This window comes from Haemaphysalis longicornis, unplaced genomic scaffold (assembly GCF_048455015.1).
Source record: "Haemaphysalis longicornis isolate Haplotype H1 unplaced genomic scaffold, Haemaphysalis longicornis Haplotype H1 scaffold_8, whole genome shotgun sequence".
Classification (NCBI taxonomy): domain Eukaryota; kingdom Metazoa; phylum Arthropoda; class Arachnida; order Ixodida; family Ixodidae; genus Haemaphysalis; species Haemaphysalis longicornis.
In genome coordinates, this window is record NW_027526445.1 from 152,890,948 (window position 1) to 152,904,476 (window position 13,529).

Genomic DNA, 13,529 nt, shown 5'->3' on the forward strand with positions numbered 1-13,529 from the left:
GAGCACAAACCCCCGAAACAGCAGCGCACCATAGTCTGGGTGCCGGCACACTCCTCCCTCGCGGGCAACGAATTCGCCCACGCGACGGCCTGCGCACGCGCCCACCAGGCCCTGGAAGGAGAACCTGACCCCACCCCTGTTGTGACTTACCGTAACATTACCCAGCATTACTGGCTAGAACGTAGAGTCTATCCACCACCTCACCCACAAATAAATAAAAAACAAGGCTCGACACTTCGCTTACTTCAAACAAACACGTTCCCTCACCCAGTCCGGCTCCATATGCAATTCCCCAATCAGCATCCACCTCAATGCAAGTTCTGTGGAAAATCAAGCTCCCTATACCACGCAGTCTGGGAATGTAGCCAAAACCCGGACTTGCCACCCCCTTTCCCTAGCCCCAACCTCAAGCAGTGAGAGACAGCCCTGTCCAGCGCACACCTCGCCGACCAGGTCATGCCTACGGAAAGGGCGGAACGTGCGAAGACGACGCTTGGACTTCTGGACTAAGACGCCATCCCCACGCATATAACTGCTCAATAGAAGTTTTTCTCTCTCTCTCTCTCTCCAGCCTTCGCAGTCCTTGCGCACCCCTTGCCTGAAACTGCGCCAGCGGGAGTTTCTGTTCTTAATGTGCTTGCTTTTCCTCCCGCCCGTGCCAGCGCCGCCGGCGCCTTACTGCGCTGTTTGGAAGGCGCCATTTTTTTCTTGCAGTACGACTTTTTTGCGCTTACTTTTGTAAAAACCAACCCACGGAGCTTTCCTAACTAAATGAACGCGGGGGCTGCCGGCTATATACTACACAGTTTTTGCCTCAAATATAGCTCCAGTTTTCTTTGCTCGATCGGGGAGATGTATGACAAGCGCCAGCGGTTCGCGAGCTTCGAACAGGTATGACTGTTCAAACCGCTTGGTTTTCGAAGACTCTGTGGGACGCCGTTATGTCGCTACGCTGTGGAGCTCTACTTAAGTCCATTGTCGCGCTGCGCCGCCTGATTGCAGCAGTGGCTTCACATCTTAGAGCGTTACTCGTTACAGCGGGCTACGACGACAAGGCGGTCTGCTGAAAGTTCGCCTTATTGTGAACTGGATGGTCTTTTCCGCACTCAAAGTTGTCGAGAGGCTACTAGCTAAGGTACCGTATCGGGCGGCGACATTCTTGTTTCTCGCAGGCGGAGACGGCATACAAAACTGTGAGCTTGTCTTCAAAAGACAAAAAGTTTTCATTTCCTGGCAGCAGAACTCATCGCCGATGCACGAATACCACAGAGAGCAGAGGAGACGCGAGACTACACGCCGACAGGACGGCCTATCCCTTCAAAACTCGAATCGGCACCGCATTCACACGTGGAAATTCACGGTAGTTTGTGGTTAAAAAAAGGTGAAGTGGAATTGCTCTTGCTGCCTGGTGTGGCGTCGCCCTGCCCAAGCAAAGCCAGAAGAGGGTGTTTGTTAGCCACGAGATGGCGTTAGCCGCTCTCTTCTTCTTCTTCTTCTTCTTCTTCTTCTTCTTCTTCTTCTTCTTCTTCTTCTTCTTCTTCCTCTTCTTCTTCTTAATCATCATCATCGTCGTGTCTAATTTCCTTTTTAGGCAATCCTGGGCGTATTTGCTGCTCCTGGCTCCTCACAGTATTGCTAGTATTCGGTAAAGTAGCTCATTTCTCCGACCGATTTTTCAGTAAAAGTACAAAAACGATGACTTATCAGCTTAGCGACTTCGTTACAACAAGGTTAACCACCGCAATGTTTTCGTCACATAGAGCTCGCAAAGACATGGGCTCCATGGGGGCGGCAATGGGGAATAAAAAAAATTCGTTAAATACAGAATTCCTTACATGGAGGTTCGCCACATCCAGGTTTAACTGTGTTGCACTATGCTCAACCGTATTTGAAGATGACGCAAATAGTTTGATACAGCTGTGCCCGTGCCACAATGGCTACTAAATCCATCTCATCACCTACCGTGGTTCGTGCCGCCTTCAACCTGCCGTCACATGACATTTTGGTGGAGCATGCGGGTTCATCCTCAACCTGGCCCCAGCTTCCCGCAGTCTCAGCCTGGATGCGATCATCAAGGGTACGTCGGCTGTTCCCCCCCTGGGTTATACCAACAACTACTATATGCTACACAATGAAAAAAAACTGTGGTTTATTCTTGGGCCATAGGAATCAGTAAAACACGAAAGTGAAATGTGCAGCGAAATCTGCAGCTGAACATGATTTCCGGGTCGGCGGCTGTCTTGTGGGTTTGCTTGGTGAGCGACGTCCTTCTGGCGGGTCGCTTCGGCAAAGGTGTACTGGCGCCATTTCCGGGATGGATATGACGTCAGTGAAGTCTTCGTGTTTCTCGGCATAAAACACTTTCGTGTTAGAATATGAAACCCGAAAATGAACAACCCGAAGTATAACGTACGCTGTAGTACTAAAGGTCGCTTCCCCGTGAGAAGACCCTGTGTGCGCTGGTGCACCCTTTACAGGCCGCCTGCTTCATTGTACTGGCGCCATTTCCGTGACGGATTTGACGACGGAGAAATCTTTGTGTATGCCGGAACAAAACGCTTTCGTGTTAAAAATTCTTGATGCTTGCACCAGTCCAGACACCCTTCGCGTTAAAGCACATGAGCCGCTGCTGTGGCAAGTACAGGCGTGTATACGCAGAAGGATCAGCACCACCTGAATTACTGCAGGCCATCAGTGTCTGGAGCCTATGGCATTTCTACGCGAGGCTGCGCCACATAACCTCGTCCTACGCAGCTGAGCTTGCAGCGGTGTGAGCTGTCCGCGCCCACGGCTGCCCTCCACAGTTCTGCGAGATAAGTTGCGACACACGTCTTGTCTTGTAGCCACTCGACAGAAACACTATTACAGGTAAAACTTGATCAAACGCAAAACTGCGAATTATTTCGTTAAATCTAGAACTTCCTAAAATCGGGACTGTCTTTCTACAAGCAGACGACTCCATAAGTTCGATGTCTAAAGGGAGGCGCATTCTAGCAGCTACTATGACATGGTAATTGCGGCGGCCGCGGAGCTCGTCTTCCGTTAATTTAGAAATGTGCTAAAAGTCTGCGGTCGAAATAATAGCAATAAAATTTTTGGGGATCTGAAGAAACGAATTTATTTCCCTGCAAGAAAGCCCGTGATTTTCGCATGCGTAGACGTCGTTAGCAATGGGGGGACAGACTTTTCCTAACACGCAGGCCCGTTCAATGCGTTCCCGGTTCCTTTGTGAGCCCCAGCAAAGCGCCCGGACAAGTGAATAGTGTCCATCACCTGAAGCAAGCGCCGCCACCACTGCTGACGTCATCTATAGTATCACTGATTGCAAACTGACACTGCTGAGTTTATCTCGTAGAGCTCCGCAAAAACGAAACTATATGCTCCGTTTTTTTCTGTTTTTTTTTTGCTGACGTGGCTTAATAATCTTCTTCTTGAAAACAGGCGCGGCAAAGACGTTGACCAAGAACGAAACTAGACAGGACGACGCGTCGTCCTGTGTATTTTTTTCTTGGTTTAGGCCTTTCCGACGCCTGTTTTCAAAATGAATCAACAGCAACTCGCCCAACTATCCATCCTGTTAAACTCAATAACCTTCGTTGTGTTCTGAAGAAACATTAAAAATTCCTCCTGTTTTAAATGTGTGTGTTTCTAGAAATACTTCATTGAATCAGGAACAGCTCGGAATATATTTCGTTATTTCGAGTTCCTAAAAAGCATTGAGACAGACGTAAGGCACCTGCGAGGGAATCTGAATTTCTTTGTTAGATCGGGAAATTCGTAAAGACGGGTTTTGTTAGATCGAGTTTTGACTGCGGCTTGCCTCTGTGGTGAACTTCCTGCACACGATGGCGTTGCAAGGCCACTGCTCAACTGTTTTTCACTGTTTCCTTGGCCGCTGCGGGGTCGGTAGGGGCGTTATGGCTGCATGGGTTTCTATGGAAAGCCATGCTGCCTACTGGCGTTGCGGCACCCAGTCCTTTTTTTCTAGACAGTGCGAGCTCACGCGTCCGTTCGCTGGCGTGGGAAGAATAGCTGCCACGTGTGCATGACCCGCTTGTTCACTGCACCGCTCTCTAAGCTGTGTACCCGCAACGGTCGTTTTCTGTCCGCAATGGTTTATAACTCGGGGCTTGAGTGCATCGTACACTGCTCGCTCTTGAATGTTACTTTCTCCAGCAATTTCCTTATTTCCTTCATAAGGCTGAACGTGTGTACTCTGCTCTGTAGGGAGTATGTGGCGTGTGAGACAATTTCATGTACACCTTGCGCATTCGCTCAACATTTGCGCCAACGTGAGCACTAGTGCGGTCGCTGCTGCGTAAGGAAACCTTCAAATGCAAAACTTCGTGGGCCTTTGGGATAAGTGCAATCTTGCGTACTCGCCACATAACCGTTCATCCGAACGCACTCCAAATGTTTGCACCGGCAAGTATTCCTGCAATGTCTACAACCGTCACGTGTGAAAGAGCGTTTTTACATCTCATTTCTACAAGTTTTTTAAGTGCGAATGCACTTCTTAAGCGACCCTGAACCTGCGTTCACTGGCGATGTCCGCATAGCATACCCACGTGGGGGATTGGCAAGGAATCTCCTCGTCTCCCTTGGCAACGGGGGGAGATGGGCGCGCGCTGCCTCCGCTGACATGGCACATACCCACGTGGGGGATTGGCCAGGAATCGGGCGTGAGAAGGGCTAATGCACCCGCTTAAAGGAGTTCTGACAAGAAATTTCAAAGCTAAGATCCGCTCTAGCAATCAAGTACAACGACAACACAAATAGGTGTCTGTGAATAAATGCATCTTTCTTTCTTTGTAGTTGTGTGTCTGTGTGATCTCTCTTTCGCGAACATTACCGAACCGCGCAAATTCAACTCGTGCAGTCGCACTTTCACATTCTTCCCCTCGGCGAAATGCGGGGAATTTTTTACGTTTTTGCAAGTTTTTACCTCTCGTTTCTTATCTTCCTTCATAACAACCTGGCCCTTTGCAGCAGTCATCTTCATTACCATGTGTGTTACTTCCTTTATTTGTACTGAAATGGTTTACTTTTACATCCATGTCACTCAAATGAATAACTATTCTTTGGTGCTCTTTGCCCTCAGTCGGCGTTCCGCCATAAAAATCCAACTATCATCATCATCATCATCTGTTTTTTTTTTCAACATTTGTTTTTCAACACGCAGGAAGCACCAAGAATTCCCATAGCAGGGAAGATACATCTACAGATTTTATTAAAGTAATTTCTCTCTGGCTGTCTCTGATACCATACCGCGATCCAGGGATCATGCTGACCGGTCCGTCGAGATGGAGGATGAAAGCGAAGAATTCACGCGGCGTCTTCTTCGCTTCACAGCCGAAAATTGTTTGCCGCACTGTCCAGCATGAGCCATCGCAAACAGCTTTACTTGAAATTTTGGCAGCACTCCTGTACTCACTGCCAGCATTCGTTCGCCTGCTTGTTTTTGGCGCCACTAGCTTCCTTCAACCAAGCAACAAAATGCGTCTCGTCTTTTCCTAATTCCAAGTACTTGTCAAGGACAGCGGAGTCCTGAAAAAAAAAGTGACACAAATTAATTTAACGCTTTGCGCAGCATTGGGCTAGCGGCGGGGGTTGGCAGCAAGGAGGTTGTATACAACCTCTTCAGCAATAGCAGCGGAACAAACAAACACAAAAAACACGTGGAAGGAGGTAGGTATAACCACAAATGAGCCCCCTTCCATTTTTATTATTACCATGTGCCCGCCACGCTAACGCGCGGCTCGCCAGCCGTGTGTTTGAAGCACATTCTGTGGGCACCGCTGCATGATTGCTGTTTGCGACTCGCCTGCGCCCTGTTCAACGTTACCACTGCATTTGTGGACGTTTTATACTGACGCCGAATGGTACAAGAGGTCAGCGATGATAGCAAACTGCCCCTTTTTTAAAAGAGGAACACTGCAAATATCACTTACGTATTGATTTTCTGCCTTATATTTGCATAATGTCTTGTTCTTGTTCAACAATGTGGGGAAGTTTGAACATTGTCACCGGATTTAGACGTTTAGATTTGGCTGTGGGTACATAAGACTTCCGCAGGTTCTGTTTTAATTTAGCCGGGTGGCTGGATCGAGTCACAGACAGACAGACAGACAGACAGACCAAACTTTCTGCGATTAAGTAGCCCCAGAAAGACTACAGTCTTTGGAAAAACAGGCACAGGGGCATTCGTTACCTTAGCATAGCCTTTCTCCTTTAATTCCTGGCCAAGGACTGGACCAATACCGGCGAGCTGTGTGACTTCCTTGTCCTTCATCGGCACCGAGACGAACTTGCGGTGCTTGTCCATCCTCGTCGCAGAAGCACCGCAACTTGCTGCAAGAAATAGGGTCGCGAAGCGTAATTATGGCTCGAATTGCAGCAACGAAGGGCGACCAGCCGAACGTCAATGACCCTGCAGAGTACCAGCCTTGCTCTTGTAATACCCGTACGTATAAATATGGTTTCGACTGCATTCAATAATAGCCAACGTGAACTCCAATTCGCCCTCTAACTCCGAACGCAAGTGAAAAAAGCTAGGTGATTAGATTTTAAAGCAAAAGCTGTCCACCTCTACCAGCCAACGATACCTTCTTAGCGTGCGGGACAAGAAACTCCCAACGCGGATGAGGAGGGGAGGGCAGTTTTCACTACCGGAGCAAAGTGTAGATGGCGCGGCGATAGGTCGATATTATCTGGCGTTTCCCCGCGCGCAGCTGCTTGCTCGCACCAGCGGGCGCGTTGGAGAGACGGCTTTGTCGTCTGCTTTAGCGACGGTTGTTTTTAGCTTGTTCTGGCGTGCTTCGCTTTCATTGCGCGCTTCCTCCGCATGGCGTGATTAACTTGTTCGACAGCGCCTCCTGGGTAACCTGGACCTTACGGAATTAAGGGGTCTTACGGCAAAGATACGTTAAGCATTGGTTTGCAGGGTGGAAAAACATAGTGTAGAAACCACATACAGACCTCTGGATGCTGGAGAAAACGCTACCTTTATTACGGTGGTTGTCACGAATGGGGCTCCGCTTTCTAAATTGGTGAATACTAATTCGGTTGTGTTTTAACAAGTATTACAAAAGGGGAAAGGGGCAACTGCATCTGATAAGAAATCGGTAATAAAAGTCCACCAATCGTTCTCGAAATTCTCGAACTTACTAAAGTAACTAGTTCAAATCGGTATAAATGGAAATCACTAAGCTCACATGCCGAATTGTTTCGGTGTGTGCGCTTGTGTCGCGTGGTGGTGTAGTCTCTAGCTAGCACATTAGGATGGCTAGGTTCCGCTGTCTCGCCCTTCGAAAGATACCCCTCTCTGTTTTCTTTCCGCCAACGTACGGCCGGGTTACAGCGGTGGCGTCTGCAGCTCTAGCCCTGCGGTGGCCGACGCTGCTGTGTTCGGGACGCCGCTCCCGCGGATTCCAGGTAGCTGTGACAGAATCTCTGGTTTCACTCTTTGTAGAGCCACGTGTGTGAATTCAAGTGACGTCGCATGGGTAATTGTTGTGGGTGTCCTTTAAAGCTTTGCTTTCCAACCACCTTCACAGTGTGGATTGGAGCCAATTTTTTTTTAATGTATATCAACGATATTAACAGTAATATGTGTTCTACTATTCGATTTTTTGCGGATGTCTGCCCTATTTATAGACAAAATACAAACCCCTAAGATTCTTTATCCTCGCACGCAGACCTTAATCAACAGATAAGATGGTGTAGGGATCGGCAGATGGAAATAAACTTTTCCAAAATGCACGAACGAACGTCATAACATTTACTAAAACTAGCACGTCATATTGCGCCTAACAAGCCGTAATCATGGTAAGATACTTGGAGGTCCACATAACATCTGACCTAACTTGTAACCATCATATTGATGCAATAACAAGCAAAGCATCTAAATCACTCTCATTTATTATACGTCATCTGCAATCAGCTAACGCGTCCACAGAGCTACTGACCTACCAAACACTAGTTCTAAAGAATATGCAGCAGTAATCTGGAACCCCCCCCTCCCCCCGCCTCGTGTCTCTAGAACAAACTTGAAGCACTCCAAAATAAACCTGCCCGATTCCTTCTCAGGAACTTACTCACCGACATCAAGCGTGGCAGAAACGCAAAAAAATGGTAGCATCTCCACGGGTGATGACGAGGGTGCGGACTACGGGGACTCGAAATGACATACAGGTTGCGTCCCGAGTGACATCCGATTTGCGCCCCGACCGTCATTTGATTTGAGCCGTGAGTTGCACCTTGATTATTCCCTAAATGAAACTGCAGCGCACGGCTCAGATAGAATTTCGCTTGATTTTCGCTGGATGGTGGTGTGCGCAAGGATGGACGCGGACGGACATTGGGAGGTCCTGAGGTACTCCACACCGCTACAGGCGAGGCACTAAGCCGTTTGACTCTCGGGTACTAACTCATGGTCGTAGCCCAATCGGTAAGGCGACAGACATATGGTCTAATCCTGCCAGTGCCTGTGTGATTTTTTGCGATTGTGAATGCTATGCGCATGGACGCGGATGGACATTGTGCGGTCCTAAGGTGCTCCGCACCTAAAAATCCCTAACTGAAACAACGCCGGCTTCAATCTTTTATCCGCTTCTTATAGCACCGAAGCCTGTCTCCTTTCGCTGCCTCGCACATAAAACATGCTACTCACGCTTTTTTCTCGTCAAGATCATGCATTCAAAGCCCAGCCATTGTTCGGGCGTACTAACCTATTTTTCTCCTCGCCACTCGTAAGTTGATAATCGTCGCTGGAATAAGCTCCCAGGTAGCATCGTCACCCTAATTAACCTGGACTCGTTCATCAGGGTTACCATCATTCCTCAATGCACAAATTGTATGAATCATTTTCTCATGTTTGTGTTCTTTTAGATCTTGTACATAGGCATGTTGGAATTTGACAACTGCGCGCCCCGCTTTTTGTGTGCATTTATAGCGGAACTATGCATTTCGATTGGAATATGTATGTATTTGTATATCAATTGTTTCTCTGTTTTTAGGTTATTTCGTTTCACCCGCATACCTAAAACGCATATGAGGGCTTTAAAGGTAAATGAATGAAAAACACAGTGCATTAAAATTAAGCAAAATACCAGAGAGGCTCCATAGGCACGATTACACTATAAAATCAACTTGCACGTACTCTGTGGAAATTAAGGTGCGCTCCTTGTATTTGAAAGCAAGTGCACCGTACGCAGTTTTAGTTGGCTTACTGGGTGATATATTGGCATTTAAGCCGTTTTCCCTCAGTGAAAAGAAATGCGAAACTCTCAATTAAAAAATGCCAGACAAATACGTAAACAACTTTGTTGTACACAAAGACAATTAAAAGCCGGCTTGGATGCTATACCCGAATGCTTTGCTGGAAACACATTTATTAAGGGGCAATATAAGCCGTCTGATATAAAAGTCTGAATGGCGTCGGGCCTTCAATAAGTATCTTAACACCAATGTATCATTATTGAAAGATAGCAACCAAGTTCCTTTAAAGTTGGTTTCACCATTAGACAGAAATGCACTGTTGAGAAGACTTTAGCGTCAAACGCTGAGTTATTTTTTCAGTGGCAATATAAGCAGTCTGATGTCAAAGTACGGAGCCCTCAAGGCCTGTTATTAAATACTTCCATAAAAAGAAATGTGTTTCCATAAAGTGACACGCCGATCCCATTCGAAGTCAAACTCACAGTTATATACAAACGCATTGACGGGGCGATATTTTTTCAGGGGCAATAAAAACTGTTTTACACGAAAAGATCAACGCTTTAGTGTTTTTTAATTATCAGCTTTCTCTCGCGCGATGAAACTTTAACACATCGAGGGGTACAGAGGGACGTACGCCGTTTCACGTGGATTCCAGATACAAATGTGGTAGAACGGACAATTGGGCTAGTTGGTAGCTGTTCATCTTGAAGGTGGAAGCACTCACACAACAAGGACGAAAGTAGAAAAAATAGAGACGACACGGCGCTAACTCGCAACTGTTTGTTTATTGAAAAGAGACACAAATATATACTTTCAACATCTCCCGTGGTGCGTTCGTCTCGCCCAGGATAAAATCACGAAAGTCACTTCATACAGTATTAATACCGCTGTACACGCGACTATCGAAGGGTAAGGGCATTAAAACAGCAAAACCATAACGTATCAAGACACCGCTACGATCGCAATGAGTGGCACAGATAAAAATATTCTTTGTCTGTCAAAAAAATTGATGGGGCACTGACATATCTATCTCCGGACCTTTTAATGCGAAATGCTTCTATCAGCTCTCGAGTGGTTTTATCTGGATGCCGTGACAAAACTGCGGTATCGCAGAAGAGGGGCGAACACCCATGCGTGGTGCAGTGTTCCCGTAGTTGGGAGCCCTGCTTTGATTTTTCAACTTTTTTACGTTCTTGCAGACGTATGCTTAAACATCACCCAGTGTGTCCTGCAGGAATGTGGCCACACGTCATCGGTATCAGACACGTTGCACTCCGCACAAAGGAGGAAGTATGTTTCACTTGGCATGCTCGTGTTCTTCACGGCTTCTCACTGAGAGAGGACATTCTGTCTATTTTGCCGCATAACTTGGTCAGTTTGTTTGGTGCCGAGAAAACCACGTCCAGGTCATACGTACCGGTCAGCAACATTTTTTAACCTGTCTTGTGCATACACTTAATGACGACAGGTTTTTAGATGCGACGCTGAGAGCATCTCTTGCCGGCGGCCCTGTCCTGCGTGCGGCGTCCGTTGTCCGCACAGCTGCGCCTCTCCTGCGTGCGGCGTCCGTCGTCCGCTGCGCTCGGAACCGTGCGCATGTGCAGCGCCCTCTCTCTCCGCGGTCTCCTCTCCTTCGGCGCTGCGCATATAACCGGTGTGCCGCGCTCTGGCGGCCTTTCGGTCGACGGTCGCTCTCCGTTTGCGCTTGTACTCTGGAACCCCCTCAGCGTCGCATCACACCAGGGTTCCCACGAGGGGAGGTGGGCGTAATTTTTTACAGTTATTTTCTTTTAAATGCAGAGAATTTCAGTAACTCACGATGTCACCCGCGTTGGCGTCCGTCGTAGTCCGCAGCGTCGTAGTCTGCACCTATACAAAAGAAATTCCTATCCGGCGCCTGGTTTCGATCCCTCGACCCTGCGGGCGGAACGCAATGTACATGGCGCTCTACCCACTGCGCCACACAGCCGACACAGATTGGGAGGCTACGAACGCGCCTTATATCCTTGACTCATTCAAATTACTGCTGACGAGCGCTCTCTCGTCAGTAGTTGCCACAAGTGCAACAACATTAACGTAACGCAAACTACTTAACGTCGGGCGGCCCTGGAAATGCTCTGCATTTGATCGTGCCCCTCGCGAGGGGGATGTTTCAGTGCGTCTTCTCTCGGTCGCGGGACCCGTGGCGCCATCTGGCGGAGGCGCGGCACAACTCGTAGCACTTTTTCTTTTCTTTTGTATCAAGGGCACCTGCTCAAAGCCTGGCATCCAGGCTAGCGGTAAGCTCGAAAATGTCTACCATCCCTTCCCAAAGAAAGTTGAGAAAAGCGCGTAAGCTTTGTTCAGTCCAAGGAAAATGCGCGCAATCGATAGTCCAACCTTCCAAGACCCAATCTCAAAGGTAGAACGAATCCACGCGGCGATTTTTTACACACGAAGTAAACTCATCTGGGAACGATCTGAATGTATATACCTGGAAGCGGTTTATGATCTAAAGGTATAACATTGTACTCCTTCATGATCGATGCGTGTATTTCTCGTTCGCCCAATCTGATTTTGCTAGAGGAAGCCGGACTCACTCATGAGTCCACTCACTCAGACTTAATTGTACTCAAACGCAGGGGTGAGTTTAAGTTTGAGTGAGCGCGAGGCTAGTGTGGCATAGTGAGTTTGAGCTTCAGTGAGTTTGAGCCCGACTGAGACCGAGTGAGTCCTGAGCACATTTTGAGTTTGAGTACATTTTGAGTTTTGAGTACATTTTGAGTTCTGGGTACATTTTGAGTTCTGAGTACATTTTGAGTGAGTACAGTTTGAGTTTTGAGTACAGTTTGAGTTCATTTTGAGTTCTGAGTACATTTTGAGTACATTCTGAGTTTTGAGTACATTATATTTTAAGTTTTGGGTACACTTTGAGTCTCAGTCCATTTTGAGTTCTGAGTGCATAGGAGTTTTGAGTCCATTTTGAGTTCTGATCGAGTACACATGAGTTGCTATAGGAGGCAGCTATGGTTGGCTGTCAAGTTTCATGTGTCGCTTTCGGCTCGCAATTCAGGTTACCTACGGGTACGGCAGCCTTCGCGATGCGCATGATCAGTTGGTGGGGAGGTGGGGGGGGGAGGAAGTGTGTTTCCGCGGTTGGGCGTGTGAATGATAATCGACTGGGGAGGTCATAAAAAAGATTATCTCACCTTTTCGTCTTGATAGACCCTCTAAGAAGGTGAGAGAGGGTGGCGGGAAAGCACACGGTGGCGCTTGCTTGCTGGTTGTTCGCCTGCTTCTGTTAACGGTTTGATCTGTTAGGGTCAAAAAGGAAGAGGTGAGCGCCAGGTGTGAGCGCCAGGTGAGCGTGAGGTGAAGAGGTGAGCGCCAGAAGGAACAGCGGCTGTCCCCTCCGCTGTTTCAAATGAGTTGTCAACTGAATTGACTGGGCGACGCCTGTTTAGATAGAATAATGACCGCATTATGAGATAGATTGTGTGTGAAAAGTCAAACTGATGTCGCCAAGGCGTGTAAAGTATCAAGTTAAGGGTCCCGATTAATGGAATCACGCGAGGTAAATTAAAAAGTGCTTCCTGTGTATAGTCATCAGGCAGTCTTAATAAGACATAGATTGGTTTAAAATTCAAAACGATCTCGCGGGGGCGTATGGGGAATCATATTCAAGGTCTACATGAGGGGAATCACGTGGGACAAAAATGCGTTATGGTTATATCATGACCTAGTCACGGCTAGTCATAGATTGGGTTAAAATTCAAATTCATTGCGCTAGGGCACGTGGCGTATAAATTAAAGGTCTCGATGAGGGGAATCACGTGGGACAAATGCAGAAATTCTTCCTCATTCTTATCATATGACATAGTCATAATGGGTCATAAATTTCATTTCATTTAATTTCGTTTATTCCACCCTTAAAGGCCCAAAAGCATTACATAAGGGGAACGGCGTACAAGGTATAATAAACAACGCAGCCAAACAAAGGGTACCAAGGATAAACATTTAGACAACAATGATAATACAAATGGTACAAAATGCAAAGTACACAGTAAGCATTACCAGGTGCAAAGAAAAAGTATAGGTTTGGGTTAAAATTCAAAATTATGCCACTAGGGTGTGCGGAGCACAAATTGAAGGTTGCAGTGAGGGAAATCACATGAAACAAAAATGCGGTATGGCTATATCATGAGATAGTCATGGTTAGTCATTGTTTGGGTTAACATTCAAATTGATGCCACTAGGATGATTAGGGTATCAAATTAATGGTCTCGATGAGGCAATCACGTGGGAGAAATACAAAAATGCTTCCTGGTTAT

At 47.3% G+C, this 13,529-nt stretch overlaps 1 protein-coding gene across 5 annotated transcripts in view; it reads right to left on the reverse strand.

Moving 5' to 3' along the window:
* LOC144148170 (barrier-to-autointegration factor-like) overlaps positions 1–13,529 on the reverse strand; it is a 164,240-nt gene that overhangs the window by 54,488 nt on the left and 96,223 nt on the right. For 2 of the 5 annotated variants that reach the window (XR_013317989.1, XM_077679750.1), the window contains one exon: positions 12,408–12,512. The gene's annotated coding sequence lies outside the window, so the exon portion shown is untranslated. Of the gene's footprint in view, positions 1–5,203; positions 5,548–6,211; positions 6,352–11,117; positions 11,137–12,407; positions 12,513–13,529 lie in introns of those variants that run through there. The other 3 variants (XR_013317988.1, XR_013317991.1, XR_013317990.1) reach the window with 3 other exon arrangements.